Below are 18,393 nucleotides of genomic sequence, written 5' to 3'. Positions count from 1 at the left end.
CCCTTAACAAAGGACCCCCTGGGCTTTTACACCCTCACAGTCTACCCACATGCAAGTGTCACTCTTCCTCCTGAGTCCTCCACCCCTGCTGTGTCTCCCAGTGTCCATTCACCTGGTTGGTGCCACCCATCTTTGTGCCCCTTGTTATCCAAAAGGTTTGCAGTTTGTGGCCTCTTGTCAGGATCCCACCCAGAGCTCAATCTGCAGCTTGCAAAGGGAGTTACCTGTACCAGATGTATTCCTCAACCATGACAAGGGACAACCAACAACAAAAGGTAACCTCACTGTAAGAGAAGTAGGTGGGAAACCACTTGAAATCCCATTTTCATCATCCACCCCATCAGGATCTCTTTCCTAAGTGACAGGAAAAACATAAATCAGACATCAGGTGAACCTAATGGTCCATAAATTATTGGACTGCTACACTGAGAAGTGTCACTGGAAGAACCCAGGTGGAAGTCCTCCTTCATTTGCCACCTACTGCCGTTTCTCTGCCCATTACACATTCAAAAATAAAAGCTAAACTGCTCTTTGCCAAAGATTCCCAGCTAGACTGGTGCAAGTAAGCACAAATCATGATCTTCTGTCTATGGCTTCATATCTACCAGAATCTAAAAGCATACAGTATGAACAGCAGATTAGGTCATTTACACTTTAGAAAGTCCACCTTACTCCCTCGCTACATGGCATATGCTGGAGAACTTCAACAGAAGCTCTGGAGCTGTAGTGGCACTCGCTGCTGACGTCCACAGGCCTTACCAAAGAAATGCATACTAAGGATGCATGAAGGTGTGTGTACATATGCTTTGTATTACTCACAGAAGGGTAAAAAATATAGCAGTCAAATAGGTCAGTTGTTTTCCTATTTAAAGTACAACAGATATTCTGGATTATAAAAGAATCTGTCTTTATGGGCATGAAAGATGTGCCCTGGAAACTGTGGCAGAAGGAAGATGGTAGTCACTAACAGAAGAGAATTGGAAGGAATTCCACCTATCAATTGTTCTGGTCTGCCCCAAAGTTTCTTACTCTTTTCTTCAACTACCCTAGTCCCCAGTAACGACAGTGAGCTGCAGCACGTAGGTCATCAGTCTGATAATCTGTTGCGGGGTGGGCAGATCAAAAATAAAACAACAGATCGCTGATGTCCAGATAATCCAGACACTGAAGTACCATCCATGGCTGTGACAATCTTGCAACGGACTAGATCAGCCTGAAGACTTCAGGGGACCTTCCAGATGCAGGATGAAAAGTGCTGTTCCGAGTCTTTGTGGATCACTGCCGTGCAATCCAGTCTTCTGAAACTTCCCCTCTATGCAGCACAAAACCGGATCCAAACAGGAATGGAAACCCTCTGAAGAAACCTCTGACTGCTGCTAGATGGTGTAACATCTTCATCAGCTGGCTTACTTTTTCCTAGTAAGACTTGAAATAATTATTAATGCAGATTTGGAATCTGTTTTTCTGTTGGAGGTCTTGATGTGAAATCTCAAAGCCTCATTAAAAAGAAAATCCTTTGGTTTTGGGTTTTTATTGCTGTTGTTCTGAAGGTAACAGTTCACTGACTTTGGCAAATTTCTATGTGCATCTTAACTTTCCCTAGCTACTCTGATATTTCAGATGGATATAGCTTATGTCTACTTTCTGTACACTACATTTTCCATATTTGCAAATATTTCCAATCCTATTAGCTTGTGTTGGCTCCAGTTTGAAGCTTTTATTATTTCATTTTGAGCTTGTTCGGACTCTTCCCCTACTAATGTAGCTTACGTAATCCTCTTCTAGAGATGACAGATGTGCATTTTCAAAAAGAGGATCCTGCATCTGCGTTTCATTTTGGTTTACTGTGGCTTAATCAGTACTTTGTTAACAGCATTATTTAAGAGATGTTATCGAGTCTCATGCACTTCACATGCATTTGTTAACTTGACAAACAAATGTAATCAAGAAAGCCTAAGGGAGAGGAACTAACACTTCCTTCTCTGCAGTCTTTCACATTTCACTTCTAATGTTGTACTAACCCTGAAAAGAAACCTTTTATTCAGACCAGGCAGATATAATTCTGGATTATTGCTATTTACAGCTATGCATCTGCCCATATATCTTGCACTGTTTACTAGCTCAGCTGTAACTTCTCCCTTTATTATCTCAGTTCCTCCTTTCCTCCACCTGCTACTGTCCTAAAAATAATCAGCTTCAAGCCTTAAAAACATTTTTCTTCTAATATTTTTTTAAATCATGTTATTAAGCAGTTGAAATCAAAAGAAAGGCTAAGAAAGGGGACAAGAGATTCTTCTGCAAGTTACCTGTGTTCCATTTGAAAGCTTCTCAATATACAGGAATATATAGGTGTAGACTATGCACAACACATAGAAAACCAAAAGTATCTGCCAGCTCTAGCTGACTCCTCTCAAAATGAGAACATGATTACTTCTACAAATATAATATAACTAGAAAAGCAAGCTGTTAAACTACATTTTCAATAAATAATGGTCCCAGAGCTCTTAGCATCCCCTTTCCTTGATTTCAACAGAAGCTAAGGAGGATCTGCATCTCTAAAAAACAGGTTCCTTAAAAACTGACCCCTTCAAATCAAATGATCTGATAAATGCAATTATGAACTAGCTTAGCATTCAGGAAAATAAATGTCAGTTCCCTCTGTTTCAATAACACAATAATACAGTATTTACAGTCCCCTGAGAAACAAAGAAATTACTTCTGTCTGCTTCTGCTATTAATAGCAACTTACCTGCATCAAAAGCATCAATGATCATTTCTAATGTCCTGTGGAAAGAACAAAGCACCAGATGCTTCACACACACCTGGGCAGTAAGCTCCTGCTGCAGAGGCAAAAATTCTTTAACTGCATCAGTGGTCTGCTAGGTAGAACACATTTTTAAGTAACTCCCCTTGTATATTTGTTGATGAACAGTTCATAATAACATTAGCATTAATCCCTGGAACAGTCTCTATAACAAGCAAAAAGAAAGAGAGGTAAAGCAAGACTTTCATCCTCTGCACTGGGAAGCCCTAACAGTGGAGGCCTGGGAGAAGTCAACAGCCAGGGTTGGTGTTTTCTCAGCCGGCAAGTTGCTCTACCTGCTCCACTGAATTCCCAAACCCATTTGCATAAGGGGGTGCCATTTGCTCTTTTGAGTTGATAATCACCATTTCACCTCACCCCTTCACATTAAACACATCTTCCTGTCCCAACGTGCTTCTGAACTGAGCAGGTGTGTGAATCACAATGCAAGCTGTGAGTCTTTACAGCTTTGCTGCAAGCAGGATGTAACATCACATCATGTTTGGGACTTGCCTTATCACTCTTAGTCATGATCTCATCAGCTCCCAGAATGAGACTGGCTTCCTGAGAAATTAATGCCCCTCTCCAGAAGAGGCATTCTTCCCTCCAATTTGGCACCAAAGCCATCCCGCAAAGCAAAAATTACATTGTCTTAATCACACAATTCCAAACTCTTCTTAAAGACATGGATGACGACTTGTTTCTTCATAATACTCATTGTCAGAGAACACACCACAGTACCATGCCTACTGCTACAGTTTCTGAGAAGAGCTGTCTTTCCTCCTTCGTTGGCTGTCCAAAAGCAATGCACAGCAGTAACCTATGTGGATTCCATCACAGTGATGCAATGGTGAGCACATCTTTTCCTTACTAACCCAGAGAAACAGCTTGAGAGAGTAGTGGTGAAGTTTCATACAGCTCAAAACTCTTAAACTAACGGAAAGGAAGCAAGGTCATATTATTGTGAACACAGGTTTGGGAATGGCTCGCTAAGATTGTTGCAGCTGGTCGACTGCAATTGCAGATCACTGTACAACCAACAAAGAAGGGTCCATAGTACACTACTGGATACAAAAACCACTCCCCTCACCCCTAATCACGGGCAAAACTCAAACCCCACAAAACTATGACATGCCAGGGAAAGACAGCAAGTGATGTCTGTCAAGGAAAAGGTAAAACCCCCAGACCTCCAGAATAACAGCAAATCTATTGGAAAAACGTGCACATGATCATTACAATTTGGCAAAGTGCTCCATATGACAATTGATATTTTTTAGAAGAAAATGTTAGGTGAAGATTATAATCAAATGGAAAAAGAGACATATTAATACATGTATAGACCAGGAAGAGAAATTTGCACCAACATATATTTGCAGGCAAATTTCTAGTCTAGTATACAAGTCCACATGATATAATGTAACACCTATGGATAATTTATGATCACTTCCCATTCTCCGTTATAATCCTTTCAGGGCTCACAAAACTCTAAATCAGTTCTGAAATCCAGTGAAAAATGGCTCTGCATTTTTATCTTCAAAATTAATAAGGGCTATTAAAAATGCATAAATTTACATTGAAGACAATGAAAGCCTGGGTTTCTCAAACACTGTAAATATTTACAATACAAGATAGTGATGAAACAGAACAATCTCACCATTGTTCAGTGAGGACATTGCTCACATTCTGTATTGTACAGAGATAACAACGATGCATTTTTAGGAAAATTCTGTGCTATATCACTTATTTTCCATTACATCAGAGGCTAACAGTTGTAAAAGCCATTTATGAACAACAGGTGCCTAAGCAACATTCCTCGCTATTGTTGAACTGCTACTAGGCAAAACATTCCTCTTGAGGCAGAGTAAAAAGAATATACTATTGACTAAATGGTTCTGTGTTTTGAAGAAATATGACATCATTCCTCCTCTGTCTTTGGGTGAATAAGAAATTTCCAAAGCAGAGCACATAAGAATGTATTTCTTTTGCATGATTTACAAGTTAAATGTCAGATATCTCTTTATTTACAGGTTTAAGTTACAACATGTCTTAGCTGTGGAAGTCTTAGTAAAAATCTAGATTTCTTTTCTGGATCTTTATGAAAAACCTTTAAACTCTGAGGAAATAGCTACAAACCACATTCTTTAGGACTTGCATGATGCAACTGGAGAGCTTAAAACCAGTGTCTTCAAAAGTTCAAATGTAGAGTAAAAAGAGCAATGCACCAAGCATCCTGTAGATGATTCTTCCACTAACCTGTATTACATCAGTGACTTTCTTTTCAACTATAATTTCCCACATTTTAAGGCAACCTGAATTTATGATGCAAAATTCGCTACCAGAAGTCATTGGCTATCACCCAAATTTAAAACTTCGAAATACATTTTAAATACAGGGAAATACCATGACTCATTAAAGTATAACAGACTTTGGTGAGAACTTTTTATTGGGGTATATACTCATAGTATGTCTCCTTTATGGCTTTATGTTTCCATCTTTTTCCATGCTCATACCTTCTCTATACATTTGCTAACATCCAACAAGAATCCCCTGTCCAGAGGGCAATGTGGGAAGTACCAGTACTGTGAGCTGCATGAGTACTTGTTCTCCAGGCAGAATAAAATGCTGGGGGAGTCTACAGCCCCACTGACATCACTGCCCATCTTTAACTTTATTTCAAGTATCACCAATACAGAGTTGTGCTCACTGGGTATAGTTCAGGAAGGCAAATCATTTGAGTTCTTCAGTTTAGTCACTTCTGTGCAATGGAAGGATAACAGTACTTCCACTTCCCACCTCTGGGCTGCTTGACAGACAGCTTCTGTGGGGGTGGTATTGTTCCTTACCATGGCAAAGTACAGTACCTGGCACAACCAAGAGCACAGACTGAAGTGCTACAGTAATATAAGCAATAACAGCAGTACACATCTGAGTCACTCCTCCAGATTCACACCTGCATCGTCACCAAAAATTGCCAGATCTTGATTTGAGACAGTTGCTAGTCAGACAAACATGGTATTTATCATCAACTTCAACATGAAAATTATGCTATGAAGAGTTTAAGAACCTCTGTGTCACAGTATTATCATTAAGTAGTAAACCTGTATAAAACCTATAGACAGAGTCCAGGACTGTGAACAGAACTGATTCTGCTCCAGTGCCAGAATAAGACAGCCGCTTCCAGTTGCAACCTTACTGTGGCATATGCTGGGTGGTTAAAAAGGCTGCATGTGCCTGTCTTGCTGTAAGTGTCCCTGCTGTAGTTTAAAGGCCAGGCAACTGATTTCAGAAGGCTGAAAAACAGCACTGATTCCCTCACCCCAGCTCCCCACACCAGCGCTGACACTGACATGCACTGGCAGTGAAAAGCATCGGCACAGTTTCCCTTCATTAGGGTGTTATTTCATAGGAGCGTGCTGGCACGTGTATGTTGGTTCTGCCCATCTTTCCCCCACAACAGTGCTCTGTGCCACCCAAAAAGAAGAGACTGGCATTACTGAAACCCACAGACAAGGGATTCCTTACCACAGTCTATAAAGGGCCAGTCATCCCCACTGTACCTAAAATAGCCACTGGATGCAATCATGAGATGAATACATGACTGTGGATTCCTTCAAATCACTGCCTTCTTACACGGACAAGAAACCAGTGTCCAGCAGTTGCATCCTCACCCATTGTCCTTATTCTCAATTCAGCAATCAAGTGTTGAGCCTTTCTGTCCCATCCGGTATTAGTCCCTTCACTTCTAAAAGTATTTAGAAGTTTAGAGATTTTATAAAAAATTTGGAGAAACAGCACAAAACTCCACCAATCCATTCCTATGCACTTGCAAGACCTGTATAGAATCTATTTAGTCATAGCCATGACAACTTTCTATCACCAGAACTACAGCAGTATTTCTGAAGTCTAGTTGTCATCCATGAGTTGCTCAGTGCCAGTAAAACACAGCCAGCTACAGAAGGCTACTAAGACAGAGAGAAGTATCCAGATACAGAAAAAATGTGCTTACTAATGAGAAATATTGAGAATTGCACAGGTCTGTTTCTTGCTGCTGGAGAAGAGGTTGACTTGCAGTGCCCTGTTGCCCTGATCTTAAATGACTACCAGCTTTTCCTCCAGCAGATGCTTCAAAGTGATCTTCAAGTGTCTAGCAAGGGTGAGGGGAGGCCCAGGACACTAGACAGCAACATGCTGTGACACAAAAGCTGGTTTCAAAGGAAGCTGGTGATAGCTGGAGCAATACAATGGAATGGGATGCTGTTGCAAGTACAGGGCAAGTAAAAAAAGTTGCTACATGAAGTTCTCCAAACACGGAAATAGAATTCAGGATCATGGCCACATCACTGACACCAATTGACATGTCACATTTTTTAACCCAATCACACCTAGAAGTGGCTTTTTTGTCTTTTCCCCAAACAGATACTCTTTGCTTTAAATTAGTTTAGACAGAAGCCAGTGAGATGAGTCAAGTGTGCTAAACAAAGCCCATGCAACTCTTGTGCACACAAGCACTAGTGTAAAACCTGAAATATTCACGAAGACAAAACCTGGAAGAAACAGTAGTTTTTATCAGGTGTCTGCTGAAATTGAAAGCAGAAGAAAAACTTGATTTATTTATTTATCAAACTAAAATCTCATCAGTCCTGGAGAAAAATGTACTGTTGTAGAAAGAGGCAAGCACCAAAACTGTTGAGGACCCATCAGAATTTTACATCAGTTGCATCCTGAGCTGCAGAGAAAGAAACCCATACAACTTTAGCCTACTCTCCTCCATATTTTCCAGGACCCATACCTGCTGACTACGTAGTCTCCTTCTCTAAGTAGTTACAATTACAATAATATTCAGGGACATTTGTTCTTCCAAAGAGTAGAAGAAAAAATATTACACACAAATAATTTGAATGTCTACTGAATTAGGCTAATGGAGAGATAAGGACATATTTTTTAATTAATAATTTTAAATGTCAAATGTGAGAGGTTTTTTTTTTCCTAACTGAAAAAAAAGAAAACTACCCCCTATTCCAAATGCAACAGATGTTAGAAAGTCAAGATAGAAATCTCCTCAGTTTTCTGCTCACTTAAAACAGTTGGCTGGTTCAATTCCAGACAGTCCCATCTTTGGCACAGGCTCCCACACATGGACTGTACAGCAGCATCAAGATGGTCATAATGTATCTAAAGACTAAAGATGACTTCTGCTGGTTTTGAAGTCACAGGAATCCAAAAGTAACCAAAACACTGCTGGTTTCATCTGGTAGGACCCAATCATTCCATTTAGCCTATGAGTGCAGCACTGTGCTTAGGAACAGGCACGGTCCCCTCTGCGTCACAAGTGACCTTGTGCCTGACACGGTCCTTCTCCATTAGCTGTGTTCTTTCTGAATGAGGCATAAAGCCTTGGGCTTGGAGAAGTTACACTTCTTGTTTTACAGGGACACATAATATTCAGTGAGTGGTACTAGCTGGCAACATTACCATTATCTTTCAAAGAAATAATCTGGTACAATCTCACATCAGCTACATTTTTCACAGTTAACAGAAGTTTCACATCTCAGCAAGGCCACCTGATCTCTCTCTGCCTCATTACAGAGGACAGAAATCATCTAACTTAAGAAACAAAACCAACAAAAGGCTAAAAAGTATTCAGATCCCTATCTTCAGAAATGTTAAATACCTCAGCTGAAAAGGCTCCCTCTTCTTTGCTGTGCTGCTTCTCCAGCAAAGCCAGGCAACTGTCCTGCAATGCTCAACCAATGCCACCTAATAGCTTCAAACAGGAAACAACAATGTAACACACATATAAATGTTCGTTTCTGTGCTCTTGGATTGAGTCTTTGGGGGTGGGTATGTTTTTTTAAAGAAAAAAAAAATATCCAGGAAGCAGATACCCACCAAGGAGGGCATCTCTTCTCTGCCTGAAAAAGAAGACATTGCTGGCAAAACTGCACCCTACAGCATTTAGCTGGGGCAAAGACTCAGCATGAATCCAGTGCAAAGTCAGTACCACCACCTGGTCTTCCCCTGAAATTCCCTACCCAAATACTGATTCTGTCTAGACTTTCCTCACTGGCAAAACAGAGATATCAGTTCAGTCCTAACTGCAGGTTATTAATTAGAATACTTCTCTGATTAGAGATCACCAGTGGTACTACAAAGTAGATTATTTTTAGCAATTGTCTGATTGAGCCAGAGCTACAGTCAGTTGTAAATTAGTCACTGCTTCTTCTAAGACTACATTTTAAACACCAATTTCCAATATTTAGTATCTCTTCAAAAGCCATCATCTATCAATCATCTTTGCAGAGAAAAGAGCAAAGAGGAAGCAGCTATCATATACCCAAGAAGGGACTTAACATTTTCAAGTTTCCTGCTCAAAGCCTAGAAAGAATGGTAACAGGAGATGAAGACATATGGAAAGGCACAGTGCCTTCAGACACCAGTGGTGAGGGCATTTACAAGCTCAAGTAACCCATCCTCTGACAGTTGTCGTGTTGGAGTGGCACCTTTTATAGAAGGAGTTGTAGAAGGTCCAAAGACAGCATAACGTGCTGTTTTATTGCTCACTGGGTTAAAGTATGACTTAGCCTGCTAGTGATTTTCTTGGGTTTTTTGGCACATTACGATAAAGGAACAAAAACAGGCCCACAGAAGAAAGGCTTGGCTCAGAAACTGGTCAGCTCTCCTTGACTCAGAGGGGATGCTAGAGACGGGATAAACAGCATTTCAGAAAACCAGGCCTGTCACTGGTCTTGGTGGGATACACTGTGTACAATCAAGCTGCTTTCCACTCCCATCCCCTGCTGACATGAATTACTTTCAGACTTGAAACCCAACAGTTTCATCATCTTATTAAATTCCCTATTCCTGGCTCAGATGTCTCTCACATGCATTAGTCAGATTACATCAACTACAGAGACCTGTCCATGAGCCACACAGGATATAGCTCAAAGGCGGTCAGACAGAGGTTGGATCATCAGCTCTCTCGAGTTCTCCTCCCTTATTCACAGAAGAAGCAATGCCAACTGTGTGACAAGGGATAAGTATATGTTTTGTGGTGTCATGTGGAAAGGGAGATAATATCAGAGCATCAAGATGCAACTGGCAAACATACCTTCCTTGAGCAGAGCATCCACCCTGAAGCAGAACCATCCCTGCGGCTTCCTCCCACAACCGCTGCACGAGGCATGGACAGTAAAGACAGGTTAAGCCAAACCCAGAGACCAGAGAGTCTTAATACGGCAGCTAAGGAGGACTTGAAAAGGCAGCTGACAAACAGCCAACCAGCAGGATGCCTGCAGGGCATCACAGCCCTACCAAGTCTGTGCAAAGCACCTGTAGTACTGCACAGTGTGAACATGCCAACTAAAAAACTTCCCAGGAGGTGATCAAAGATGGATGAGACAGACTGAACACGTGTCCCAGATGACAAGCAGAGCTCAAGTAAACAGAGAAAGCAAACAACCGTAACAAATGTCTAACAGACACAATGGAAGATCACAGCCAAGAATAAAATGCATGATGTATCCAATTCCCTTTCTATATAAGGAACTGATCCTGAGTCAGAGCTTCTTTGCTCTCAGGCAGCTGGACCACACGATGCTATGCTTGCCAGGGTATCACTAACAAAGGAAAGTGAGTGAGAAGCCTTATCTTGAATCACACGTGTTCAACAGCAACTGAGCTGGGATCCTTGCCTTGTGGTTGGAGAAGTTGATATCAACACCACTAGCGAATAAAAGCCTAGGCCTCCTGCAGATACAAGTGCCTCAGGGTCCCCAAAACACCAAACACTGACCACAGGAGATCCTGGAAAGACAAACACTACCAAAAGACTGCAAAGCATATGTCAGACCTACCCTGCTGCAACTGGCATGTACATATATAGAGGAGATTCTTCCACACTTCACTACAAGCATCTCAAATGAAGTCTTATGGAGTAGGGATAAAATGCAAAGAGCACTTGGGCAACCCTGGCAGGAGGCACAGAGCTCTGTTAGGGCCACCTCCTGCTGCTTTGAAGTTGCAGTTTTAATATATCACTTGCATGTTGCCTCACTAGAAACAAAGTCACACATATAATTTAAGTGATCAGATGGATCAGGTAGGGTCAAAGAGGAATAATTTTGAACTTTGTGTGGTTTGGAAAACACAACAGAGTTGCAGGTTCTCACTGATTTGCCTGGAAAACACCACAGTGCAGTTTTCTTACACTTCTAGGATGGCACATAAAAAGAATCTCGTCTCTAAAAGGCCTTGGGAGCTGCAGAGTTCCACAGGTGTACTACAGCAGGACTCTTTTTCACACACCTGCCAAAGCATGTAGCAGCTCGTACAGAACAACATGGAGACCTTTCAAGCCTTGGAATTTTGTGATGAAAGGAAGCTGGTGAATATTTCTGCAACATCAGAAAGACTTAACTCTAGCAGTCTCAGCCAGAAGTTATCTATCCTTCCCTGTCAGGTTTTACCCTAAGATTAAGGGTACAAAATAGCAGAACATCTCTGTCACAAGAATCACAGAAACGACATACAAGGTTCACACAAAGGAACTGCTAAAAGGCAATATACAGTTTTCATGCCCAAAAGCAACAAATATATTTCAAGGCTACAGTAGCAAAACACTGCATAAGAACAGTAATGCATTTAGAAGGCTAAAATCTGATCTCATTTTATTGGCTTCTGCTTTATTATGCCAAGAGCAAAGTTAAAACTCCCTTCCGATATTTTAATCAAACCTGCTGCTGTTTTTGACTAATTCCCAAGATCAAGCTAGCCTGACAAGAATCCTGTAATTTTACAATGATATCTCTCCTCCCTCCACCCCCTTAAGTTATCAAACATTAATTTTGTGAAGAGTCTGCTGCATCGTGCCACCTCTAATTTAGTAGCAATACTTAAACTTTTCTCCTAGGCTTTCAGAAGGCCTTGCAGTGGAAGAAGGCCATTCCATAGCAGAAGGATTAGCACAGTCTGATATTCTGCAGTTTGGTATCCTGTGGTTGCAGGTTTCACCCACGTGACCTATCTTGTGTCTAAAAAAGTGCTATCTCCACGGGCTTTGGCACAGGGTGAGGGTGCAGCTCTCAGTTGTGATATTGCAATTTATATTCCCTTCTTCCTGCAACATTAAAAGTTCCAGCAAATACGTGACATTTAGCCAACAGATTCAGAAGTTACTGGCAGTGTGATTGCATAAGCCCACTTCCCCTTAGAGAGAAGGTTAAAAAATTTTTAAAAAAATCCAAGAACCTTACAAAAACCTTGATGCAGGTGACAACTGAGTTGCAGGAAACTAAGGTATGCATAGGTGAAGTAGTTTAAGCCAGAAAATTGAGGCCAGAAGCAGGAAAAAGACTCAGATTTCCTGTCTCTTTCAAAAAAGCCTTTAGCTGCAAGTGAACTTCCTCTTCATTTTGAAGCTAAGCAGATTTTTTTTTCTTCTCTTTGACACAACACAGCATTTAGTTCAGTATGCATTTATACTGTTTGGTATAAAAACCCCCTTTCATCTAGAAATCACTTGCAATGTCAAAGAGTAGCAGCTCCTCTGCAAATCTGCAGTCTACCTGCTTGTTATGTATTATATTCATGCACATATACACACAATTTATAGAAGCAGTTTCAATGCAAATGAATGGTCACAGATTGTGCTAGAGAAAAAACACTGACAACAACTGTCCTTCCTAGTCCTGGCACTCCCAGCTCAGATTTGGCAGGCAAGCTCAAGATGAAAAATACTCTAAAAGTCATAACGATAATCACATTGAAAAGGACAAGATTTTGGACGCAGAACTACAAGGAGAACTCACTTCATTTACCAGAAAGGAAGGAAAAACCAAAGCCTACTGTTAACTTCAGAAAGAGCCAGACTGCTCCTATGTGTGTTTTCCTCTCTGTCATCACCTATGGTAAACTATTACCTAATGCTCTTCACATTCCTCTGGTATGTCAGACTTCACCAGGCTTATGATGAACTGAAAAGCCACTGCCAGCTTTCACTTTCTATTGTAGCAGAATTCATCATACTAGTAAGTGCAAGTCCCTTAAGAGTGGTTTGCTGAAGGAGGCCATGGGAAACATGCAAGAAGGAGACAAAACTACACTCAGATAAGGCAAGCAGAGGCATTTGCAAGAATTTCTTGCTGTAATATGGTCCGTGTTATGAAACAATGGCAGAGCCCTGTATTGCATCACTTCTTGTACTCCAATCCCATCTTCCCATAAATATATATACACGGAAAAAACCCAAACATTCACGCCACATCTTTCTATGAGCCTTCCTCTTCTGACTGATGCCTTCATAGTTACAAGAGATTATAACAAGGATTGGCCTAGTAGTGAATCACCCTCAATAGCACACTGTGCTTTTACAACTAGAAATAGAGGGATCAGAGAGATTAATCCCCTGTCCTGGATGACACGAGGAGCCAGTGACAGTGAAAGCAAATATAAATAGGCAGAGAAGACTTTTTCTTGCTACAGCCCCTGATGGTTTTGAAGGAGGCTCTTCCACAAAGAAATGCTTTCAGAGACCATTACGAATGAGATTAAACAAAGGCACCCTTTTTGTAAATCCTGCAGTAATTGGGAGGGGAGGGGTTTCCACTAATAACCCCCATGACACCACCTTCCCTCTCCCAGGAAAGTAAAGGCCAGGTTCAGCCCTGCTGCCAAGAGCAGCACTTATGGTAGCAAGGTTTGACGGAATACTTCCTCAGTATTTAACTGGTGCTCTAGGGCAGGTTGTACACAGCCAGTCTGTTGCTTCCTTTTCAGTTAAAGCTACTCAAATGATCCTCTACAGGCAAAATCACACAAATACCATGTCTAGAAGGCAGTAACCTTTGGTGCTAGGAGTCATGGCTATGTGTGGATCCTCACTGCTGTCCCCGTGCAAAGTCTTGCATAACAATAAAGCAGAACTCAAACCCCTCCATCTCCCCTCCTCAAGCTGCACAATGGCACAGCGTTATTAGCAGTAAGTAAGTCTGAGTGACAAATTATTCTGGTCATTAGAATCAGCAGATCAGACCCAGGGGAAGCCTAGCTGTTTATTAAGAAACACTGAGGTTTTTTTTCCTACAGACACTCTTCCTTGCAGACTCAATACACACACTAAAGAGGAACCAAGAGGCTTTTAAAAAATAAAGTACATTTTAGAGGAAGGTAGGCACAAAGAAATTGTATACTTTTTTAAAAATTAGCAACTTTGTGTGTAACCTTGATCTCTATTCTTTTTTTCTTCTTTTTTGGTTTGTCACCCTAGATCCTTCTATCTTTCTTTCCTTCCCCTCTGTATCATCCAACTGACCCTTTGATTCAAGGAGAAATGTTTCTCATCCTGTGTCCAGGACATGACAGAAGTCAAGGTACCTGCTCAGGGAAGAACAGTTGAGAACATTTTTACTCCTTGTAATGAACCTCTTATCCTGGATGGTGTGTAAACACATGATCTTACTGAAGCCATGACCAAACTGGCAGACAAACTCAGCCTTAGGGTTTTCAGTGGCCTGTTGAATGACATGCTTAAATCCAAAGCCTGTTTTCCCAAGGAGAAACTCTGGTGCAGTTGTTAATGACCAGCCTCACCTGCAGATTGGACTGGTGACATGTATTCTGTCCTGATGCCTTCTGAAAGACACACAAAAACTTTAAGGGGGAGATATCAAAGCATACCTAACTGATATACAGGATTTACCTACCCCCAAAAGATACAATATTTATATTCTATGTAAATTTTGGCTATATATTTTGCAGGGTTTACAACTGGGATCTTTAAATGAGTCTCCAGGGATAAAGTACTCATCTACTAGTTGTCTTTACTTCACCTAACTATGGAAAATCTCAGCCCCAATTTCTAGAACCTTTTAGTATTTTTCACCTATTACACATACAGGTAATATATGTGTATTTCCTCAAAAATTTCTAACACTGTTTTCAGTCGACTTCAATCCACCATGACATTTCTGCCAGGTCTCTGATTAAAGTCAAGATTTGCTACCAAGCTCCCCTACTTGCCTGCAGGTACCCAATCTGAGCTCCAGAGAGGCACTCACTTTAAAGACAGAGAAGTTTAACAGTCATTTACATACACCTTTGATCTAGACCAGCCCAAACATGATAACCAGCTGGGCACATAATAAAGGCCAGCCTTCCTCCAGGGTCCCTGGGGAAAAGAAATTGCAAGCACCAGAAATTGCTGATGGTTGAGATATCTCTTGCTGTTTGTGAACTATCTGTCTGTCCAATGAGGAGTTAAATTTAAGAATAACACAGCTACACCTTTAACTGCAAAAAGACCAGGCTTCCAAGGGCTCTTGTCCATTTACCTACCCCAGAATCAGTAAACACAACATAATCAGTTATTTGGTTTTCCAATGCTTCACATGACTGTGGATACCTCCATAAAAGACCCACAAAAATATTGTGGGAAGCAGTGAAAGATAATTTTAGAAATTAGGAGTTTTTTTGTCAAGTGGTGTTTTCAGTAAAAGCAGACAACAGAACTAGTAAAACTGACCCTAACTCAGTGATGAGTATTTCAACAACCTGGAGCTGTGAAAATTCACAGTGAACAAAGCCCATCCAGCAAGTTTAATGCCAGCTCTGCTATGCTAAAGCAAGCTGCCACCAGATCTTTGCAGTCAATCCACAAGTCAGCAAAACAGAAGTTCCAGTAAACCCTGCACGAGTTCTGTCCCACTGTGGAAATTAATACAGTGAATGAGACGTGTGGTTTACACGGTTCACTCTGTTCCTGCAGCAGCTAACACTAGATGCTCCAAAGAAAGAACTGGAACAGTCAGTAACTGGATAACTTGCTCCCCAAGAAGATTTCCCCTCTAATACCTATGGCCTAGAAGTTAAGTTTTTCCCTGGACTTGAAGTTTTCTATTCCTTATGGCCTTCTACTGCTTTGCTATTCACTGTTTGTCTGCCACATGCAGATACAATCCAAGCACAAGGGTGTTCAGGGTTCCTGCAAGCTCCTTCCTTCAAAGCCTGTTGATTTTTTGTAGTCCTGCTATAGGCTCTTACAGAATGCTAGCCACTTTTACAGGATCAAGAGTTCCTTATATTTTTGGAGGAAGGAGGAAGGGCAGAATAAAAAAAAAATTAGAAAAAAAAAGAAGACACTTCATTCCTGTTTTCCTTTTTCCTAGCAGATAGCCATGCACACTATTATTTTGTTATTCACTACTTCTGAAGCTAGGTACCAATCAGTCACACCAGGACTGACAGAAGTAAAAGGCAGAAAAGACCCATAGCAGCAGATTGCTTTTTTCTTAGGCAGTTGGATCAATTCAGAGCTTGTAAGAACCACTTACAACTCTTTCCTTGAGGAGCTTTGCTACTGGAAGCTGTCACACTCCTGCAGTGGCCTGCCTTCCCCACTAATGTCAGTGTTTGGAAGAGCAGTAAGGAAATCAGGCTGGCAGAGAAGACACTTTGCTATGTTGCCCAAAGTACCTGCGATAGCCTCAGCAGCTGGGAAGATCGAGTCCTTCCACCCTTGAACACAGGACAGCTGCTTGTCCAAAGTGTTAAACCTAAAATAACAAAAGTTTAAAAAAAACCTCTAATCTTAAAAATATAGGAAGTTCATCCAGCATGCTGAATTAATCCAGCCTTACAACACTTCAGGCTGCACAAAAGCAGCCAGGGAACAGGTGTATTTTCTGGCACTGAAATCATAACTGCCTCATCTGGACACCTCCACAATTCTGCCCACACATCCACACAATGAGGCATAAAAAGGGCTGCAGCCTGTCATCCAATGTGACACCCCAAAACAGAAAACAGCTTCTTTTCAACTAGTTTACCTCTATAAGCAAAACTGCTGGCTAGGGCTAGCTAAAAGCCAAGCTGAAAAAAACCACAAAAACAACCCAACACCATAGCAACAAATATTCAGTGAATCGTTAATTTTTTAAGTTCACATTAGACTGTAACCTAAGTCACACAAAGTTCCTAGCAAAAGGGCAGTAGTTTAGACTTCAGCTGTCCTACCATTTTCAGCAACCACAGCAGAATCAAATCCCGGGGAATGTCTCACTTTCTCTGAGCAGCTACAGGGTCACTCAGAGGAGTCTGGCACCAAATGGTTTGGGCTACAGCTGAGCAATAATACTTAGCAGGTATTATTCTGGGTGCTGGGGCACACCCTTGAGATAGGAACATTGATGTTTCCAGCAACCCTGGTCCAGAGACTCTGCATCAGTAGAAATTCACCAGTGTTGATAGGTTTCACATAAAACACGTTAGTTCTAATAAATGTTTTTCAAAGAAAATTTTTCTCTGAAAATTTCTGATTAGGGATCAATCTGCATTAATCTCAGCCTCAGCTGACACTACTCCAAACTAATTTCAGAAGCACAAATTCATAAAGATTGCTGCTGCTCCAGCTGAAGAGTTACTGTCAGACAGCTCTCTCCTCTTCCACTCCTATCTTCCTCCCAAGATCTCTTTCCATCTCCACTCAAGCTCTACCTATGGTGCTGGATTACTTCACGAATTTGCTGCATTCAGAAGTATGCCCATCATTTTCCAACAGCAGAGCCCGAGGTGCGTGCCCTCTTGCACTGCAGTTTGAGACTAACTGATCTCACATTGGCACACAGTAATTCTCGCCTTGCTGGCACTTTTAGCATACTAAAATAAGGAAAAGTTAAAGTGTTACAGTTTGGAACAACTCGAGCATTACTCTGCTTGCCAACTAGTTCCAGGAATTCTGATTATTTTTCGGTCTGCCGTGAAACTTCACGATTCCTTAAGAACACGTTGTGACCAGCACATCTCGTGTACTGTTTTCTCACCACCGTATCTCTGTTACACGTCGCAAACCGAATGTGAACCCACGTCCTCCTCCAAACCTGACACCTGGTGCAAGCACAGTCCCTTTCCCACAGCTGATCCGCTCCCCGTTTCCCCCCAGCAACACTAATGCTCCCAGTGCCAGCAGCAGCAGACGCTCTGAGCCTGAGCAGACAAAGACGGCGGAGGTGGGAAAGCCTCTTACCAGGGAATTAGGTGCCGCTTCCTCGGCTCCGACAGAGGAACAGCCCTGAACTCTACGAGCGGAGCCTCCGCCCCGGTCAGTGCCGGGAGGCTCCGCCGCACCCCCGCCCCTCGGGCTGGCGGTGACCCCGCGGGGGTCCCGCTGCCCCGGCCGACACCCCGCGACACGGCGGCGGGTCCCGGGGGCAGCCGGGTCGGGCCGGGCCGCGCCGCCTGTTGCTCGCCGCCGGCACCCACCGCCTCCAGGAGCCGCCTCACCTGCCCGGCTCGGCGGGGCCGGGGCGAGCGGCGTCCCCGGGGCAGGCGGCCCCGCACCCGCCTGCCCTGCGCCCCGCCAGGCCCGGCCTCCCCGCGCCGGAGGGGCGGCGGACCCGGCTCGGCCGCCGCGGAGGAAGCGGCGGCTGCCCACGGCCAGGGCGGCGGCCGAGCCTACCTTGGTGCCCCGCACAGGGCCCGGGCCGGCGGCTCCTCCTCCGGCTGCGGCGGCTGCTGCTGCCCATGCCCGGGGCCGGGAGGCGGCTGGCCGTGGCGCTGGGAGGCTCCTGCGAGGCCGGTCACTCCCGGCTCTCACCCGG

The 18,393-nt window shown here is 42.7% G+C and overlaps 1 protein-coding gene across 5 annotated transcripts in view; it reads right to left on the bottom strand.

The window, feature by feature from the left end:
- MARCH8 (membrane associated ring-CH-type finger 8) overlaps positions 1–18,393 on the bottom strand; it is a 96,632-nt gene extending 78,239 nt beyond the window's left edge. The window contains exon 1 of one of the 5 annotated variants that reach the window (XM_027672435.1): positions 18,252–18,393. The gene's annotated coding sequence lies outside the window, so the exon portion shown is untranslated. Of the gene's footprint in view, positions 1–16,270; positions 16,320–17,819; positions 17,928–18,251 lie in introns of those variants that run through there. The other 4 variants (XM_027672431.1, XM_027672432.1, XM_027672433.1 and 1 more) reach the window with 4 other exon arrangements.

This window comes from Neopelma chrysocephalum, unplaced genomic scaffold (genome assembly GCF_003984885.1).
Source record: "Neopelma chrysocephalum unplaced genomic scaffold, ASM398488v2 Primary Assembly neopelma1_97390, whole genome shotgun sequence".
NCBI lineage: Eukaryota > Metazoa > Chordata > Aves > Passeriformes > Pipridae > Neopelma > Neopelma chrysocephalum.
The sequence above is the reverse complement of the archived record's forward strand: the minus strand, read 5'-3'. Positions and strand labels throughout refer to the sequence as shown.